Here is a 17,944-nt window from a genome sequence, read left to right on the forward strand (position 1 = left end):
GCGACTCTGCACCCTGGTCTGAACTCTGGGTCATGGATTAAGTCCACTAAGAAACTGGGTCAGGTTCTTAGAAAGAAGTTTAGCTCCGTCCAAAGTGGGATGGATGCCGTCCCTCCTAATCAGACCAGGCTCTCCCCAAAACGTCTTCCAGTGATCAACGAAGCCCACATTATTTACTGGGCACCACCTCAACAACCAGCGGCGGAATGACGACATGCGGCTATACATGTCGTCACTTGTCAAGTTTGGGAGGGGGCCATAAACACTAAACACTGAGTAACATCGTTATGGTACATGGGTTTCTCCGCTCGCTACGTCCACACAAAACATAAACAAAAACCCCGCTCCTTCTCTCTCACTCTCGCTCGCTCGCTCATACCCGCTCCGTACGTGCTGCTCTTAAAGGGGCCGCACCATTTTACAACACTACCCCCCACTCTGGATGGCAATTACCTAACTTAATGCCACTCCAGCACACATACAACAGCATGTAATTCAGCCTTGCCCCTCTTCTTTTTGCACATAGCACACATTTGCAGTGAAAGAAAAGGTGCTCTGGGCAACCGTCTTCCACAGTCTATCAGAGGGTACAACAGTCGTTGGCATAATTATACAGTGAACATTTGCAGGCCGTTGTGCGGGGCACACAGAACGTGGGGCATTAAAATCCTTTGCAGGACATCCACTGTTGGGTCTAGTTGTACCTCTACACCCCACTGTTTCCTCACCGATAACAGAGTCCAAATCACACTGCGCAGCTTGGTGGCAGACACACACGTGGGGGGCGGGCCAAGATTGGCGACAAGGCTGCCTAGAGAGGCTGTTGGCATTGTTGTGAAGCTGGCCTGGTCGATGGATGACCTCAAAGTCGTACTCACCAAGCTTCTCCAGCCACCTAGCAAACTGACCCGCATTCTTGTTAGCCAACGGAGACTGCTGTGATCAGTGCGCACAGTAAAATGCCGTCCCAGGAGGTGCTGTCGGAAATGTGACACAAACTCCACTACGGCTAGCAGTTCTCGCTGTGTGGTGCAATAATTCCATACGCCAATACGCACTCTTTGCCCGGTTGAACCTGGGACAGCACGGCTCCAATGCCTCTGTCGCTTGCATCAGTGTCCAGTATCATGTTTCCCTCATCCAATGGGTATCCCAGGACTGGTGTGGTGATCAGTCTTTGTTTCAGCTCATCAAACGCCTCTTGGCATTCTGAGGTCCACTGGAACCGGGCATACTTCTTGGTGAGGTTGTGGAGGGGTTCAGCTACTGTGGGGTCTTTCACAAGTCTTTCACAAATGTCGATAGTACGAGGCCAGACCAATGAACTGACGGATCTCCTGGATAGATGTGGGTGTAGGGAAAGCCTGCACTTTCTGTATTTTAGCACGGTCTGTAGTCACTCCTTGCTCTAAAACAACGGGGCCTAGATAGGCCACCTGACGGCGGAAAAGGTAGCATTTTGCCGGCTTCGATTTTAGGTGGCATTTTGCAACGTAATGAAAACATCCCTTAGACGATGCAACATGTCTGGCACATCACGGCCCAGCACAATTATGTCACCCGGGTACACAAGGCACATCTCCCACTGCAGGCCGGCTAACACCCGGTCCATCAGCCTTTGAAACATCGCTGGTGCGTTGCACCAACCGAATGGCATGACATTCAAAGAGGCCATTCCTAGTGCAAAAAGCTGCTGCCCGACAGGCTCGCGGGGTCAGTTCAACCTGGCAATATCCTTGGAGCTCCTGGCTGGGTCATGATGTCATGTTGCACCATGCTAATGTGGCCCAGATCCCCTGGTCCAGTGGCGAAAGCATTGCCATAGGTGTACAACAGTTGAGCTTACGTAACCTGTGATGTCAGCCACCAAGAAGTGCACGCTCACCTGCCGGTTGTTGATCTGGACCAGAACGTGAACCTCGCCAATCACCGGAACATCACCGGGCCCAACACCAAGCAACGTCTTCACAGCTGATGGTTGTAGTGGGGTTCGGACGTCAGGGTGGATGGCATTGTAGTGATGCAAGGGCAGCACACTTTTCCGCGCCCCACTGTCGAGCACAGCACAGACATCTACATCGACTGCGGAGGCAACGCAACACTTTCAACAGCTCGTAACCTAGGGCGATGGAGGATCGACGCGTCACTCATAAGTATGGCCTCCTTAACTTTATTATACTCCTCAGCATCATTCTCATCCATGGCTACATAGGCCCCATGTGTCTTATCGGCCAATTAGCTTGGGGCCACCTGCATGCCGTAGCCATTCTTCAACAGTTGTTAAGAACTGCTCAATGTCGTCATCTCTTGTCAAGGGGTGTAATCTTGGCTCGATAGTTCCAGATGATGTACTTTCTTCTGTTGGCACTGGGCTTGCAGCGGTAGACACGGCCTGACTTGCCGTTTGGTCCCCTCCGGCCTGGATTTCTACCACTTCGTGCTGTATTTGCTGGAATTGGTGCTGCATATTTCGCCGACGCTGGTCTTGCTTAGCCATTACTTGCTCCGTTCGATCATCACAGGCAGCTTGGGACTGAAGGAGGACTTTAACCAGGCCAGCCAGTTCTGAGACAATTCACTTTGTGGGGCCTGCAGCAGGAGAAGTTACGGCGTCACCCCTACCAACAGCAGCTGGTTCTTGTAACTCTGTAGAGCTGGGCGCCTCCTGATCCATTCCCAACTGCTCATCTGCGCCCGCACCTCGGTCTTGTCTGGTCTTGGGTGGGATAATGATCCCACTTCTGACACCATTTGTCACGAGGACATCCTGAGTTCTTCACAACCACAAATGAAGGACGTCATATGCCAATGATGTTTATTGAAGTTCTCCCAAGCCGTAAAGTGACAGGTACTCAAAGGTGCCAAAGCATGGACAAATAAACAATAAAACACCTTCGATGTACAAAATAATGATCTTGCATACGAGCTCAGACTTCCGTCAGCGTACTCAGCACATATTGCCTGCACTGCCACCAGGCGTAGCCCACCACTCCTGATCACTCCATTAGGTGAGACTTATATGGTGGGACCCATACACCTGGGTCCCACCAATTCTAAGCACATAATCCCTAGGGGATACTAACGACCATGAACATGTGATAATTATGCAGACAAGGTATTACCAGATCCCATACCCCATTTCCCTCTGCTAACAGATTTTAAAATAACACAGTACACGTCCACAAGTAACTTTAACAATAATTAGGAAGCGAATATCAATAACTCCACACAATTTACTCCCCTCCTCAAGAGTTCTCATACAGTCAAACATCTTTCTAAAGCAGATGAAGAGGAGCAGCTGTAGTTTGTGTTGCTGCTGAACTTTACTGGATTACACTGACAGTGTGAATCTAATTTGTATTCATATACAACACAAACAATACAAGAAACACATAAAACGTTACTGAGGTGAATATTGAATTCAGGGCTGTTGTTACATCACACTGCATTACATTCCAAATACACACAAACCGTTTGTCTTCCTGTTACTCAAACATCAAGAGGCTGATAATCAGTGTGGTGGTCCTCGTCCAGGTTAAAAGCACAAACATTACTATGAATTAAATTGAAGATGCCCCTGAACCTCTTCTGTGTCTCTCCATTAATAGTAATTAACCTCATAGTATTTCATATACATAATAGTAATCAATGAGGCTACATACCTTAAGATAGAGGAGATCATTAGTGCTTAACATAGCATTTAATATCTATGAAACAGTGATCATGGAGGCTAAAAGGACACATTCATTTATTATTTTGTATGTATTATAAATTGAACACAAAACTATACATATAACACTTTTCCTAATTAAAAATAATAGAAAAATCAAATGTATTTCAGGGAAATCAGGAATCAGGAAACATTTATTGCCAGAGTATGTCAAACATACAAGGAATTTGTCTTGGCGGTTGGTGCGTGACAATAGACAACAAGACAGCAGTGCACAAGTAATAAAATAAAGTAAAATGAAATGCTAATGCAATGGATTAGTAGAATAAGGCTATGGATTAGTATAAAACAAGATAATAAAGTTAGAGTTAAAAATGTAAAATATTAAAAAAGTAAAAAAAATATTAAGAATAAAGTGCACTAGCGCACAAGTAAGAAAGTGACAAGTGACGACAAAATGAAAAATTAGAGTTAAAGTGGCATGTGCAGTGTGAAGAGGAGTGACCGGTGGAAAGTTATAATCCGTCAGTGGGGGACCGGGCTCTGTTGATGAGCCCGACTGCCGACGGGAAGAAACTGTTCGTGTGGCGGGAGGTCTTAGTCTTGATGGACCTCAGCCTCCTGCCAGATGGAAGGGGCACAAACATTTTTTTTCCGGGGTGAGAGAGGTCGACTACGATCTTTTTAGCTCGCTTCAGAGACCTGATGTTCAGCTCCCATTTGAGGTCCTGGGTGATGATGGAGCCCAGGAAACGGAAGGAATCCACAATAGTGACGGAGGAGTCACACAGGGTGATGGGGGAGGGTGGGGCTCTGTTCCGCCGGAAATCCACAACCATCTCCACTGTCTTTAGAGCATTGAGCTCAAGGTTGTTCTGACTGCACCACGACACCAGATGGTCAGACTCCCACCTGTAGGCGGACTCGTCAACCACCAGAGATCAGTCCAATGAGGGTGGTGTCATCCGCAAACTTCAGGAGCTTGATGCACTGGTGACTGGAGGTGCAGCTGTTGGTCTACAGGGAGAAGAGCAGAGGGGAAAGAACGCAGCCTTGGGGGGAACCGGTGCTGATGGTCCGAGAGGCTGAGACATGTTTCCCCAGCTTCACGTGCTGCTTCCTGTCAGACATGATAATCAAAAGTTATTTTCATGGGCTTAGTTGGGGGTTTGCTGTCTTGTCTTGATTTAAGAGTTAGGTAAGGGGGTAAGCAGGATCTGCCAAGCAGGCAGACACGAGTCCGACAGGATGGGGAGTCAGTTTATGTCCTGGCTGAGGAATGTAAGGTCTGCGGGTCAACTAGAAGATTTACCAGCCAAAGGGGGGTTAGAGACACACCAACACTATTCAACATACACACTCTGTTTACGATGTTTACGTTAAGTCAGGAGTCTGGACATTGGATGTGACCGGATCTTAGATGCGGGAGGTGGAAGGTCCTCCTCTACGCCAGTTTAGGGCCAATAGAAATATTTCCTTCTCTGTCTTTCAAGGGTTATAAAACATGATGTTCTTGCTGATGTTAGTTAGTTGTTCTTCCGGCCTGTGTGCTGCCTGAACTGCTCCTGCCTTTGCAAACGCAGCGCTGATACTTGACCTGTGATCTGACAAATAAATTTTCCAGAACGAGAGAAGTTATTCGGCTGAATTTTTGATAACCCCGACCAGGCTCCAAATCTTGAACACGTATTCTTACAATTTGGTGACCCCGACGTGATTTGCTGACCTGGACAAAGAAAGACGGGGACGTCCGTTTTCCGGACCGAGCTGAAAGGATCGTGGCGTGGTTCAGCATTGACAACAGGCGCGCAAAACAGAATCAGGTGAGCAGACAACCTTTTGTTCTAAATGAATAAAATGTCTGTGATTGGATACTTCTAAAAAGATTTGTTGTCAACTGCAGAATTCGTCTCTGTCCATTGACTGAATAAGGTCGTTATAAGACCATTAAATTTAAAACTAAATTTGAAAATTTTCTGTTGATCACATGTAAAGTGTAAGCACATACTCACACTAAATTCAACGTTAGGGAAAGTGAATAAGTGTCCATAGGTTTAGGGATTTAGGTAAAAATATATATACTCTTAGTCGGTAGAAATCCAAGTTGCAATCCGTGTGGTACGTAGATACCTCTGGTAACTGCAGTCCCACGTTTGCATGCAGTGGACTGGCAGTTTAGAACAGTGTAGGGGTTTAGGTTTAGGTTTAGGGACTTAGGTAAATATATGAAGAGTTTAAAAAGGAATGACGGGGCTCACATGAGTTCCCTGAGGTCGACTCTTAGTCTGTAGAAATCCAAGTTGCAATCCGTGTGGTACGTAGATACCTCTGGTGACTGGGGTCCCACGTTTGCATGTCGTGGGCTGGCAGTTTAGAATAGAGCAGGGATTTATGTTAATCTTAGTCTGTAGAAATCCAAGTTGCAATCCGTGTGGTACGTAGATACCTCTGGTCCTGCAGTCCTACTCGTGTGATTCTTGGACTGGCAGGTTAGAATATTAGATGAAGAAATAAGGACACAGGGAAAGATTTGTTGTTTTTCATACTGGGAAATGTGTGGGTGGTTGGTGTAACTCCTGGTGTTTTACCGAACCTGGAAGCTGGGCGTATCAGGACTTGAAAAAGAACTGAGAATCCGACAGTGAAAAGTGTTTGACCGGATTACACATCTGTGGGGATATGTATTAAAGGGTAAAAGGGAAAATCATAGTTAAATGATGGTGGTATAAATACGAGAGAAATAAAACAATACGAGTGAACTGGTGTTATAAGCCTCAACAATCGAGCGCTGTATTCCTCTAATACAGTAGAAGGTTCTTGATTGGGTTCACAGTATTGGGCATTGAGTCCTTTCTCTTGTGTTCAAAAACCACGTGTGAATAAATAAATAACCTGTGATGAAAATGGAGGAAACCATAACGATATGGGAGAGGTGTAAAGAAGGCACTCTGGGTTTCGCCCTATTTAAGACTTATAAGAGACATATGGATAAAACCCTAGAAAAAGATAGGAAATGTGTAACAAAAAAATATATGAAGTGGGTTGCACAGATGCAGGAAAGAGGAATGTTTGGAAGGGAGACAGATTCTCAACCAACAGGCGAGCAGCTGCAGGACCATCTTAGGATGGCGAGAAGAGGAAAAGACCAAGCGCATGCGCTCCTTGCCGTTAAGGGGAGATTTTGTGGAAAAGAGAAGAAAAGTGCAGAAAAGGCAGATGAGTTCTTAGTGGACTGTAGAACATTTCTGGGAGAAATAAATGCGGTATTCGTGAGTAAGACGGCAATGCAGTTGCCGCAAACCAAAGCAGGAGAAGAGAAAGTGCATGAGACCGGTTGTAAATCTAGTGCGCCTCCTACCTACTCGACAGGCCCATATGCGGAGGCTAATCGGTTGTTAAATGAACCACTTTAGATGCCACTGAGGCAAGGGAAAGCTACTAATCCAGGAGAATCTCAGGTTTTGGTAGTTCAAAATGGGTTGTTACAGGTAACCTCATATCCACATGAAGAGAATGATGGGGTGGAGAAGGTTTCTGCTTTTCTCTCAGAGACGGTACAATATTTGGAGGACAGGCCCCAGCCGGAGCCTGTCAATTGGAGTAATCCTAACACAACACAGGGTCACTCGACAGTCGTAAAGAAGCGGCAACCCGAGCACAGACCTATGACCTCATTTAATGTAGGGGGAGGAAGAGTTGCAGGAGAAGAGACTTTGTTAGAAGTCATAGCCCAGGCAGAGCGGCAATCAATCACCCGGCGTGGACAGGATGAGCGGGGGAGGCAGGTTGAGTCAGAGGAAGATGAGCCTGTCCCTGCAGATGATTGGGACGAGGAATTTCAGGAGCATGGAGCAGCGCTAGAGTCACAAAAACCACAGTCATCTACTCCGATGGAGCGCCATGAGACAGGGGGGTTAAGAGGTAATAGGAACAGATATTATCAGGGGAATGCAGCCAGAGCGAATGTGCATCGATGTAATGATTTGAAACCTAAGTCAAACGGGATGCTCCGGCCTCTCATCAACTACCACTGTTAACGGCTATTTGTAGAGACGGAAGTGAAAAAACAACATATGCGCCACTCGCATTGTCAGACCTAAGCATGATGAAGCTCGCATTACCTAAAATAGAGAAGGGTGGTGCAGCGTGGATTCGTGGGTTGCTTGCTCAGTGTGCGGGTAGTGTTCCCGGTTTGGGGGATCTTAGAAGAATTTTTGTGGCGTGTGCCTCACTAGCTGACCTCAAGAAGTTAGAGGGGGAAGCCGGGACCTCTGACCTCCCTGACGGGGAGCCTCTGGCAAATTGGGTGTCAGTGCTCTGGCCAAAGCTCAGACTCCAATATCCTGTGAAGGTGGCTACCACAGAACTCACTTATGTTCCCCCACACGACAGTGAGGGTGGAAATAGTTATTTAAGGAGAGTCAGAGAATTATGGGACAACAAGTTAGGGGAAGATGTCATGGATGATCACAGAACCAAGCTTCTTTTTCGCGGCGCCATAGAGTCAGCTGTCTTGGAGACAATGAAGACCCAACTAAGAGGAATAGTGGGGTTGTCTGACATGAATTTTGATGCTTGGTCCTCACAGATTAAACACTATGTGGACCGGAGCAAAGAAAAATATGATAAGGAAAAGGGTGAATTAAACAATATTCAGTTACAATTGGCGAAAGCACAGCTGAAGGAAAGCAGAGAGAAGTTGAACCAGGGCAAGAGTGAAGCCAAACAGATGACCCAAACAACAGCGCCATCTCAGGGGGAAGGGCCACCTCAATATGACCCTTATCCAGACCCCCCTCCCTTCCCATGTGCGCCAGCCTGCCAGCAGCCACAACAGGCCGCGTACACTCCTCCACAGGCTTACTATCCCCAACCTTATGCCCCGCAACCACAACACATGATGGGGGCCCCACTGTACGGTGGCTTCAGGCAACCGAAAAGACAGTGGGGAGGGGGAAATCGTGGCCGAGTTCCAAACAATGGAGAGCAGTTTAGACAACGACAGAATACTTGTTTCAGCTGTGGGCAGCTTGGACATTGGTCCGACGCATGCCCCCATCCACCTCAGGGTCAGAGGCCTCAGTCCAACCCAGCTCAATACCCTTATGATATCTATCCACCACAAGCACCACATACACTACAACAGGGTAATAGCCTGCGGCATCAGGCCCCAGGTCATCAGCAAATGCCATAGGGGTGCCCAGATCCGACGGCTGACGGTAACCTGTTTCCAGAACCCATGGTGACTCTGACAATCAACGGAAGAGATTACAGATGTATGCTGGACTCAGGTGCTAGGTATTCCACAATAAACACGCCACTGCCACCATCAAGGAATACTGTGCCAGTTATGCAAATGACGAAGGGATGTATCACTGTAACATTCCCGGATGGGACACAGCAACGATGTGCCACACCCCACTCTTATGGCCACCAGTTGCTGCAAGCTGAAGTTTAACAGACGCTGAATGACGAAGCAGAGGTCTGGTGGGGGAGAGTGGAGGACTATGATCGAACTGTTCTGCATGAGACTGTCCGCCGTTGGGGCCCATGGTTCAAGGTATTACACCCGACTGAACCACCTGCGGATCCTCCTCATTGCACGATGAACTATTCGCTGTCTCCTGATGAGAACTATGACACCCTGTGGAGTGGACTTGAGTTTGAAAGCGAGGTCCATGGACATCCTGCTGTTAAGGTCCGAGAGATCTATGTGGGGAAACAAGGTGTGGCAGCTGCGGTGGAACTAACCTCTGAGTTACAAGTTCTATATGCGCTACAAGAGACCTCTGCTCCTCACATCACCTTGCTCATCCAAAGCGGAGGAGAAGCTAAGAACATGGGGCCGATGGTTAAAGCGGGGGTTGATGCCACGGACTGGGTGCCCACTCAAAATGTTAACTTACATTACTCTCAGGCTAATGACATGTACCGTATTGCACATACCTCAGAAGTTAAACTTATACCAGAGAAACACCTGCTAAGCCGCACACATGGTAGGGAAAATACTGACCATGAGAACACACAGCTCATGCTAGATGATTTTCCTGATACATTTTGGACAAAAGGGGGAGCTGATGTGGGATTGATTCCAATGGCCCCTGTGGTAATTGAATTAAGAACCGGAACGGTCCCAATTTACCGTCCTCAGTACCCCTTAAGGGAGGAACAAATCGCAGGGATAGAAAAACAATTGAAGGGTTGCTGCAGGCAGGTGTATTGGAGAGGACGGGGTCCCCCTGGAATACCCCGATTGACCCGGTCCCTGAACCCGGAAAGCCTGACTATAGAATGGTGCATGATTTGAGGCGCGTCAACAAAGTTGTAGTACCAACTCACTATGACACCCCAAATCCTTATACAATGTTAAATGCAATAGGCCCTGATAAAAGATGGTTCACCTGCATTGACCTGGCGAATGCTTTTTTCTGTGTCCCTCTAGCTGGGCGCACGAGACAAATGTTTGCGTTTACGTATAAGGGGCGCCAATATACATATACGCGGTTACCACAGGGTTATGTGGACTCACCATCAATTTTTAATTCAATCAATCATCAATTATTTTTGTTCTGAAGACCATTTTGGCCGAGTTGGAACTACCAGAAGGAGTTGTTTTACTACAATATGTGGATGACATCCTTCTAGCAGGGACTAGTTCAGGAACGATTATGTCCGCTACCAGAACGGTTCTGCAGTGGTTACAGAAAAACGGCTTCAAAGTGTCTAAATCGAAATTGCAGATTGGGAGACAGAAGGTGAATTTTCTGGGGAGAATTGTGTCACCATCAGGGCAAGCAAGCTATGACTTATTAGAGAAATGATGAAATTCTTAGCAAGAATTTTATACCTGATTTCTCGGTGCAGGTGGCTCCTTTGAGGGCGCTAATATTGGGTGCAGGCTATAAAAACTACTCAAAGCCTTTGGTGTGGACCCAGGAGGCGGAGACTGCATTTATTGCCACCAAGCAGGCCATGGCCAGCGCAGCCACGTTGCACCCCCCTGACTACTCAAGACCCTTCCATCTGGATGTTGATGAAAAGAACGGATTTGTGAATTCCGTTCTGTTTCAAAAGGGGGAGGGTAACACAGATCGTAAGGTTTTGATGTACTATAGTGGCAAGCTGGATAACGTGGAAATAGGGCATCCCTCGTGTGTCAGAAACGTAGCTGCTATTGGAAGAGCGTTGATTAAAACGGCCCATATAACAATGGAACACCAGACTGTTGTGCACACATCGCATGGAATAGTTGCGTTCTCACAGTCAAACGCGTTCACACTTTCCACGGCAAGACAATCAGTCATTGAAAATTAAGAGATAAGGTTGTGTAAGATTTAAATGAGGAATGAAGGTGATAAGGAATTAGGAGAGTTGTTGTATATATTGTCCATTTTTTGGATTAATGTTTGTAGTTTTTCGAGTTTTCTCCTAAATTCAGAGATGGGCGGTAAATTGTTGAGTGCTGCTATTGAGTGTATAGTGCATGATACACTTGATACAGTATCTTGATGATGGAAGCAAATGTCTGATCAAAGGAACATTTATAGCACCAGTACACGAAATATGGAAACTTGTTACAGACGGTCATCCTGTAATGTTCAACAGGTAGTACACCCTTACATTTGGATACGCTAACCATGAGAGGTTGGTGATCTATCAGTAATGAATGAATGGATTGGATCAAACTGAGCATGAGCTGAGTTGTATCTGCAAGTAACAGACATGTCTCCCACCCTCTGCTTTGCTTTTGGGCTGAAGAGCAATAAAAGTGGAGATTAACACTGAAGGCTGGACTCGGAAGTTTCCCTGCCCCTATGGCACCATGGAAAGAGGTGGTAATTGACTTCACAGACATGGGAATGAAGAATCGAGTTGAGGGCAAGAGGTATTTGTTGGTATGCGTTGATCCTTTTTCTAGGTGGGTGGAGGCGATCCCCACAAAATCAGAAAGAGCAGCAGACGTAGTAAAATGGCTGACCAGAGAACTAATACCCAGATTTGGTATTCCAGAAGTCATACGATCGGATAATGGTTCACACTTCTCGAACGCTGAACTACAAGAAATAGAGAAAACGTTTGAGATCAAACATCAATTCGGGGCAGTTTATCATCCTCAGTCTCAAGGGCTAGTTGAGAGAGAACAGAACCATAAAGGAAGGTTTGGCTAAAGTCTGTGCTGAAACGAAGCTGGCGTGGGTGGCAGCCCTGCCGATAGTGCTGTATGGGATAAGATCATGTCCTAACTCTAAGTTAGGGATAAGCCCCCATGAGGTATGAACGGGAAGAAAGATGCCTTGTCCGTTAACAACCACTTTGCCTACCACTGTCAGCCCATTGCAGTACCAACATGTGGAAACATCTGACTATATGAGAATGTGTAATAATACTGTGATGAGTATCTCTCAACAGGTGACAGAGATCCTTTCTGAAGAAGAAGGAGAGTGTGCACCAGTGGAGGTGGATAACAGGGTAATACGTAAAGTAGCCAGATTCAGTTGGACTGATCCCCGCTGGGAAGGTCCATACAAAGTTGCAGAAGTAACCACGCACTGTGTGATAGTGTGCCGAGAGGGGTACCTGATCAATACAAGTTAACGGATCAGATAGCGGCCGGATGGGAATCATTGTTCCCTTTTTATAACTGTAAACAAAAATGTGGATCGACTAAATTATGTACATTTCAATATCCAGCGGCTAACCAATATGACGAGAGATGCTCTGGAAGGGGTGCACAGCCAACTATCGGCCACCTCATTGATGACTTACCAGAACCGGGTGGCTTTGGATATGTTATTAGCTGAAAAAGGAGGAGTGTGTGCGATGTTTGGCCAAGCGTGCTGCACTTTTATCCCCAATAACACCGCCCCAGATGGATCCTTTACTAGAGCATTACACGGACTAAGAGCCATGTCTGTTGAATTAGCTGAACACTCTGGTATAGACCGCACCGTCGGTAATTGGTTTGGTAAATACTTTGGACAATGGAAGGGCTTCTTCCTGTCAGTTTTTCTGACCTTAGTAGTTGCAATAGTGGTTTTTGCCCTTTGTGGATGCTGCTGCATCCCCTTTATCAGACAACTATGTCTCCGATGCATCACCTCTGCAATAGATGCTAAAATACCCCTGCCATACCAGACGGCTTTGTTACATGAAAGGATCCAATTGTTAGGGCCGGAGGAGATTGGAGAGGAGATAGGTATGGTAAGAACCGACTTCGAGGGACCTGAAGAAGAAATCCTTTTAGGTTCAACATTCCTGTCCGCGTGATCTGCTAACTGTTGCACACATCATATATGGTGGATGCATACACGTAGATGGTGTGATATTTCTAGGCTAGGATTTATTCTGTGTCTATTATACTCGGTTTAGATTTTTTGTACTGTTTAGGGATTTCCATGACTGCTGCATTCACCCGTATTCACTGATATAGATATTTAGCGTTTAGATTGGTGGTTTCTTTTGATTTTTTTGGTTTACATAATGAATTATGTAAAAAGGGGGAATTGATAATCAAAAGTTATTTTCATGGGCTTAGTTGGGGGTTCGCTGTCTTGTCTTGATTTAAGAGTTAGGTAAGGGGGGAGCAGGATCTGCCAAGCAGGCAGACACGAGTCCGACAGGATGGGGAGTCAGTTTATGTCCTGGCTGAGGAATGTAAGGTCTGCGGGTCAACTAGAAGATTTACCAGCCAAAAGGGGGTTGGAGACACACCAACAATATTCAACATACACACTCTGTTTACGATGTTTACGTTAAGTCAGGAGTCTGGACATTGGATGTGACCGGATCTTAGATGCGGGAGGTGGAAGGTCCTCCTCTACGCCAGTTTAGGGCCAATAGAAATCTTTCCTTCTCTGTCTTTCAAGGGTTATAAAACATGATGATCTTGCTGATGTTAGTTAGTTGTTCTTCCGGCCTGTGTGCTGCCTGAACTGCTCCTGCCTTTGCAAACGCAGCGCTGATACTTGACCTGTGATCTGACAAATAAATTTTCCAGAACGAGAGAAGTTATTCGGCTGAATTTTTGATAACCCCGACCAGGCTCCAAATCTTGAACACGTATTCTTACAGACAGGAAGTCTGTGATCCACTTGCAGGTGGAGTCGGGCCAGAATAGAGAGGGTCGTTGCTGGTGGGGGAGGGGAAGGTGATATAGATGAAGAGGCGTGAGCACCTGATGGGCTGGTGGAGGGAGGGGAGGGGGACTGCAGTAGGTTGGTGGAGCTGTGGGGGATGGGATCAGGACATTGTCTTTCAAATCTGCAGTAGAACTCATTCAGCTCGCCTGCCAGGCGGAGGTCATTCATGGAGTGGGGGGTTTTGGCTTGTAGTTGGTGAGGTGTTTGAGGCCTCTCCAAACCGAAGCAGAGTCACTTGCTGAGAACTGTTGTTGGAGTTTCTCAGAGAACAGTCGTTTAGCATCTCTCACCGCCTTGCTAAACTTATTGTGTTTGTCGTTGTTGTAACTCACCCTGGTGCATGATGGTACACAGCTGTCCTCACAGAAGCCGATGTAGGAAGTTACAGCCTCTGTGAACTCATCCAGACTGTCAGTAGCAGTCCTGAAAACATCCCAGTCTGTGCAGTCAAAGCACGCCCGAAGATCCTCCAGCGCCTCACTGGTCCACTTCTTGAATTCCCTCACCACAGATTTGCAGAGCTTTAGTTTCTGCCTGTATGCAGGAATCAGATGGACCATGACGTGGTCAGAGTGTCCCAGTGCAGCGCGAGGGACAGCGTGATAAGCCCTGCTTACTGTGGTGTAACAGTGATCCAGCATGTTCTCCTCTCTTTAATAAACTGTCTGTATCTAGGAAGTTCGTGGGTGAGATTTCCTTTGTTAAAGTCCCCGAGGACAATAACTAAAGAGTCCGGGTTGGTCCGCTCCACACGCCGTATCTGGTCGGCGAGTGTCCGCTGTGCCTCGTGAACGTTGCCCGCCGGCGGCATGTAAACACCGACCAGGATGAATGAAGCAAACTCACGGGGGGAATAAAAGGGTTTGCAGTTGATGAAGAAAGTTTCCAGATCAGGAGAACAGTGTTTTAGGATCACCAACGTCGTTGCACCAGCTGTTGTTGAAGTAGAAGCAGATTCCTCCACCCTTTGTCTTGCCGGAGAGCTCCGTGTCGCGGTCCGCTCGGAGCAGCTGGAAGCCCGCCAGCTGGAGCGCGGAGTCCGGTATCGATCCGCAGAGCCACGTCTCCGTGAAGCACAAGACGGAGGATGTAGAGAAGTCTCTGTCTCTCCTCACCAGCAGCTGAATTTCGTCCAGTTTGTTGCACAGTGAGCGCACGTTGGAGAGAAAGATGCCTGGCAGCGGAGTGCGAGAACCACGCCTGCGGAGTCTCACCAGCGAGCCGGCCCGTTTTCCTCTCCGACGGCGTCTCACCGCGTGACGAAAGGTGAGCGCACCTTTGACTAGAATGTCCAGTAATTCCACGGAAGAAAGCAGGAAAGTTGGAAGTAACTCCGCTGGAGTTGTTCCACGGATGTTCAAGAGCTCATCTCTGGTGAAAGAGCTCCGGGAATCGCAGCAGCAAACGTAATTAACAACAAAAACAACAAAAAACGAAGCGCACCGAAGCACCGAGGCGGCCATCAACGGCGCCATCTTACTTTATTATTTATTATTTACTCTCGCGCACAACCGCGCACCTTCGTGACATCATCAAAACATGACGGTTTCCAAGATACTACACAAGTAATGTTTGAAACTGACGGCATTACTATGTCCTAAAAGCAACTTGTTAACAGCATAGTCTGTAGTTCCATATTTTTGACGTTTTAAGAGAAATATTAAATACGTAGGGCGTCACGGTGGCGTGGTGGTTTGCGCTGTTGCCTCACAGCAAGAAGGTCCTGGGTTCCTCTCCGCCCAGTGGCCTTTCTGTGTGGAGTCTGCATGTTCTCCCTGTGTCTGCGTGGGTTCTCTCCGGGTTCTCCGCCTTCCTCCCACAGTCCAAAGACATGCTCTGGGGATCAGGTTAATTGGGGACTTTAAATTGCCCGTGGTGTGTGAATGTGAGTGTCAATGGTTGTATGTCTCTGTGTAGCCCTGCGAGAATACATTTTGGTGCAAATAGTTATTCAAACATCAACGGGTTGCAAATTGTTTTTTCGGTCCTTATTTAACTACTCTGCTTTGTGAACTATTTTGTTTGACAAGTCTGAATGACACAATTAAACGACCCAATATGCAGATCGTGGGAGTGTAGAGAATATCTTCATTAAGCGTCTTTGTGAGAATATGCAAGTGCATATAAAGTTAGTACAGGGATGTGTCTTCATTGTAGCATTACCTCCAGGGTACTCACTACTAATGTATTCCTCCCGACAAAAGGTGTTGGTGTATCTCTGTTATTCTTTACTTTGTTTAAGGTTAATCGGTCATGGCAGAGAAATTACTATTATTAGTTGTTCTTTTGAGTTGTTGTTGTTGAAATACTTATTCTATAGGGAACTTTGTCATACTGGCTTTACTACAGGACACATAACAGAAAAATGTCAGCAGAGGTTTGTTTTCCTAGGATTCAGTGACAATTGAAGTAGGGTCACATGGTAAACTTTTATTTAATTTATGAAGAGAATATTTCTGATTAATAATTTGGCTAAAGGTCTACAATAAAGTGGTCTAGTTGATATTCATAATTTTACATTGGAGTCTTAATCATGACTGTAAGTGCCAAAAGTCAAAATTGATGAAACCCATCGCTGACATATTTTCACATGTGTATCTATGTTAAAAACCTTGATCCTAACAAATTCGTCTGGATTGTATCAAGAGGAGAGAGAAGAGAAGGTCAAACCAAACCAGACAATGTCTTGTATTAGTGGGAGTAAGCAGATGGCAACAACTGTCTTTGTTTAGTTGAACTGTAAGGAACGCAACCTTGGAGATATGTCTGCTCTGTATTATTATTATGTTAAATAATTAGTACAACACAACACTTTTAAGATCTAAATATTAAAACATTGTCATCCAGAGAACCAAAACAGTGTACAGTAAAACAGTTGCAAAACAAATTCACAAACATAACTACTGATTTAAAGGAATAATATTATTATAAAACTACCTTTTAAACACAATAATATTTCTTAATTAAAGGTATTTATTTATCATCAAGGTCAAACGTGACTTTATTACCCAAACTTTTAAATATTGAGAAAACCAACTGTTCCTTTAAAACCAACATTCGTGCAGCTTGTGTTTTATTTGTCTCTCCAGAAAACGGTTGTACTATTTTATCTCAGTTTATGTCAGTTCCCACTGTGGCATCTAAAACTCGCTCTCTTTGGCCTTTCCTTTGGCCCCTATTTGTGCGTCCTATCGCTTTAGCAACGTCGGAAGATCGGGTCCAGTCGTCTGACTCGCGGCAAACTTAAATGCGGCTCCTACACCCACCAAATCCTAGGGAGGCAGAGGCCATTTGGTTTGCAAATAACCTGGGGCATTGATACTGTTGAGCTGTCGAGGTTGCAGCACATGGAGGCTTGTGAATGGCTCCGCAGACAAAAAACTATCTTCCCTGAACCATAACTTGTCTCGCTAAAATTGGCTGTTAAGGGGTCCTGCCAACGATGTCAAACGAGGCTTTACATCAGCCACAAAGATAAGGTCGGTATAGCCAAAACCTTGGACAGCCTGCAGGTGTGTCTCTGATGAGAATTACCCTATATTCCCGGGACATTCGGAAAAAATGCTGGTAGTTGGATGCAATGTGCTTTCAAAACTGAACATATACTACTTTTGATTACAACAACTCTCTAACGAGCAAAGTCTCCCAAAATGTATATACATTATAAATAAATACTTTTGGAAATACAGGCTTACATAACTAGATATAAAAAAGTGAAGCAGCTCTATCACCATAACGCCTTCAATTAGATCAGTTACTTAAAACAAAGCAATTACTGCCAGTGTTGTTCAAATCTCAATAGAAAGAAATGGTTTCGCATTTTAAAAATCGGTCACTACCTTCTGCTCCTTAACTTTACACTGACAACTTTAGTAACTTTATTTAATCAGGTCAACATTGCAGTGCATACTTTTTAGAGCATGCAACGTTTGTGGAATGTGTGAGATGCATGTAGTGGTAAAATATGTTACAACATTGTTTTGTGCTAAAGCCGTGTCTCAAGTGTCCTGTATTTGACCCTGATGTGCAAAGGGCAACATGATACAAAATGTTGCTTTGCAGCTGTGTCCTGAGAAGGGAGAGCGGTCAACTCGAGCTCATAGATGCTTCAAAACAAAGGACTTCTGTTCATGGC

This window comes from Gasterosteus aculeatus, chromosome Y (assembly GCF_964276395.1).
Source record: "Gasterosteus aculeatus chromosome Y, fGasAcu3.hap1.1, whole genome shotgun sequence".
Lineage (NCBI taxonomy): Eukaryota > Metazoa > Chordata > Actinopteri > Perciformes > Gasterosteidae > Gasterosteus > Gasterosteus aculeatus.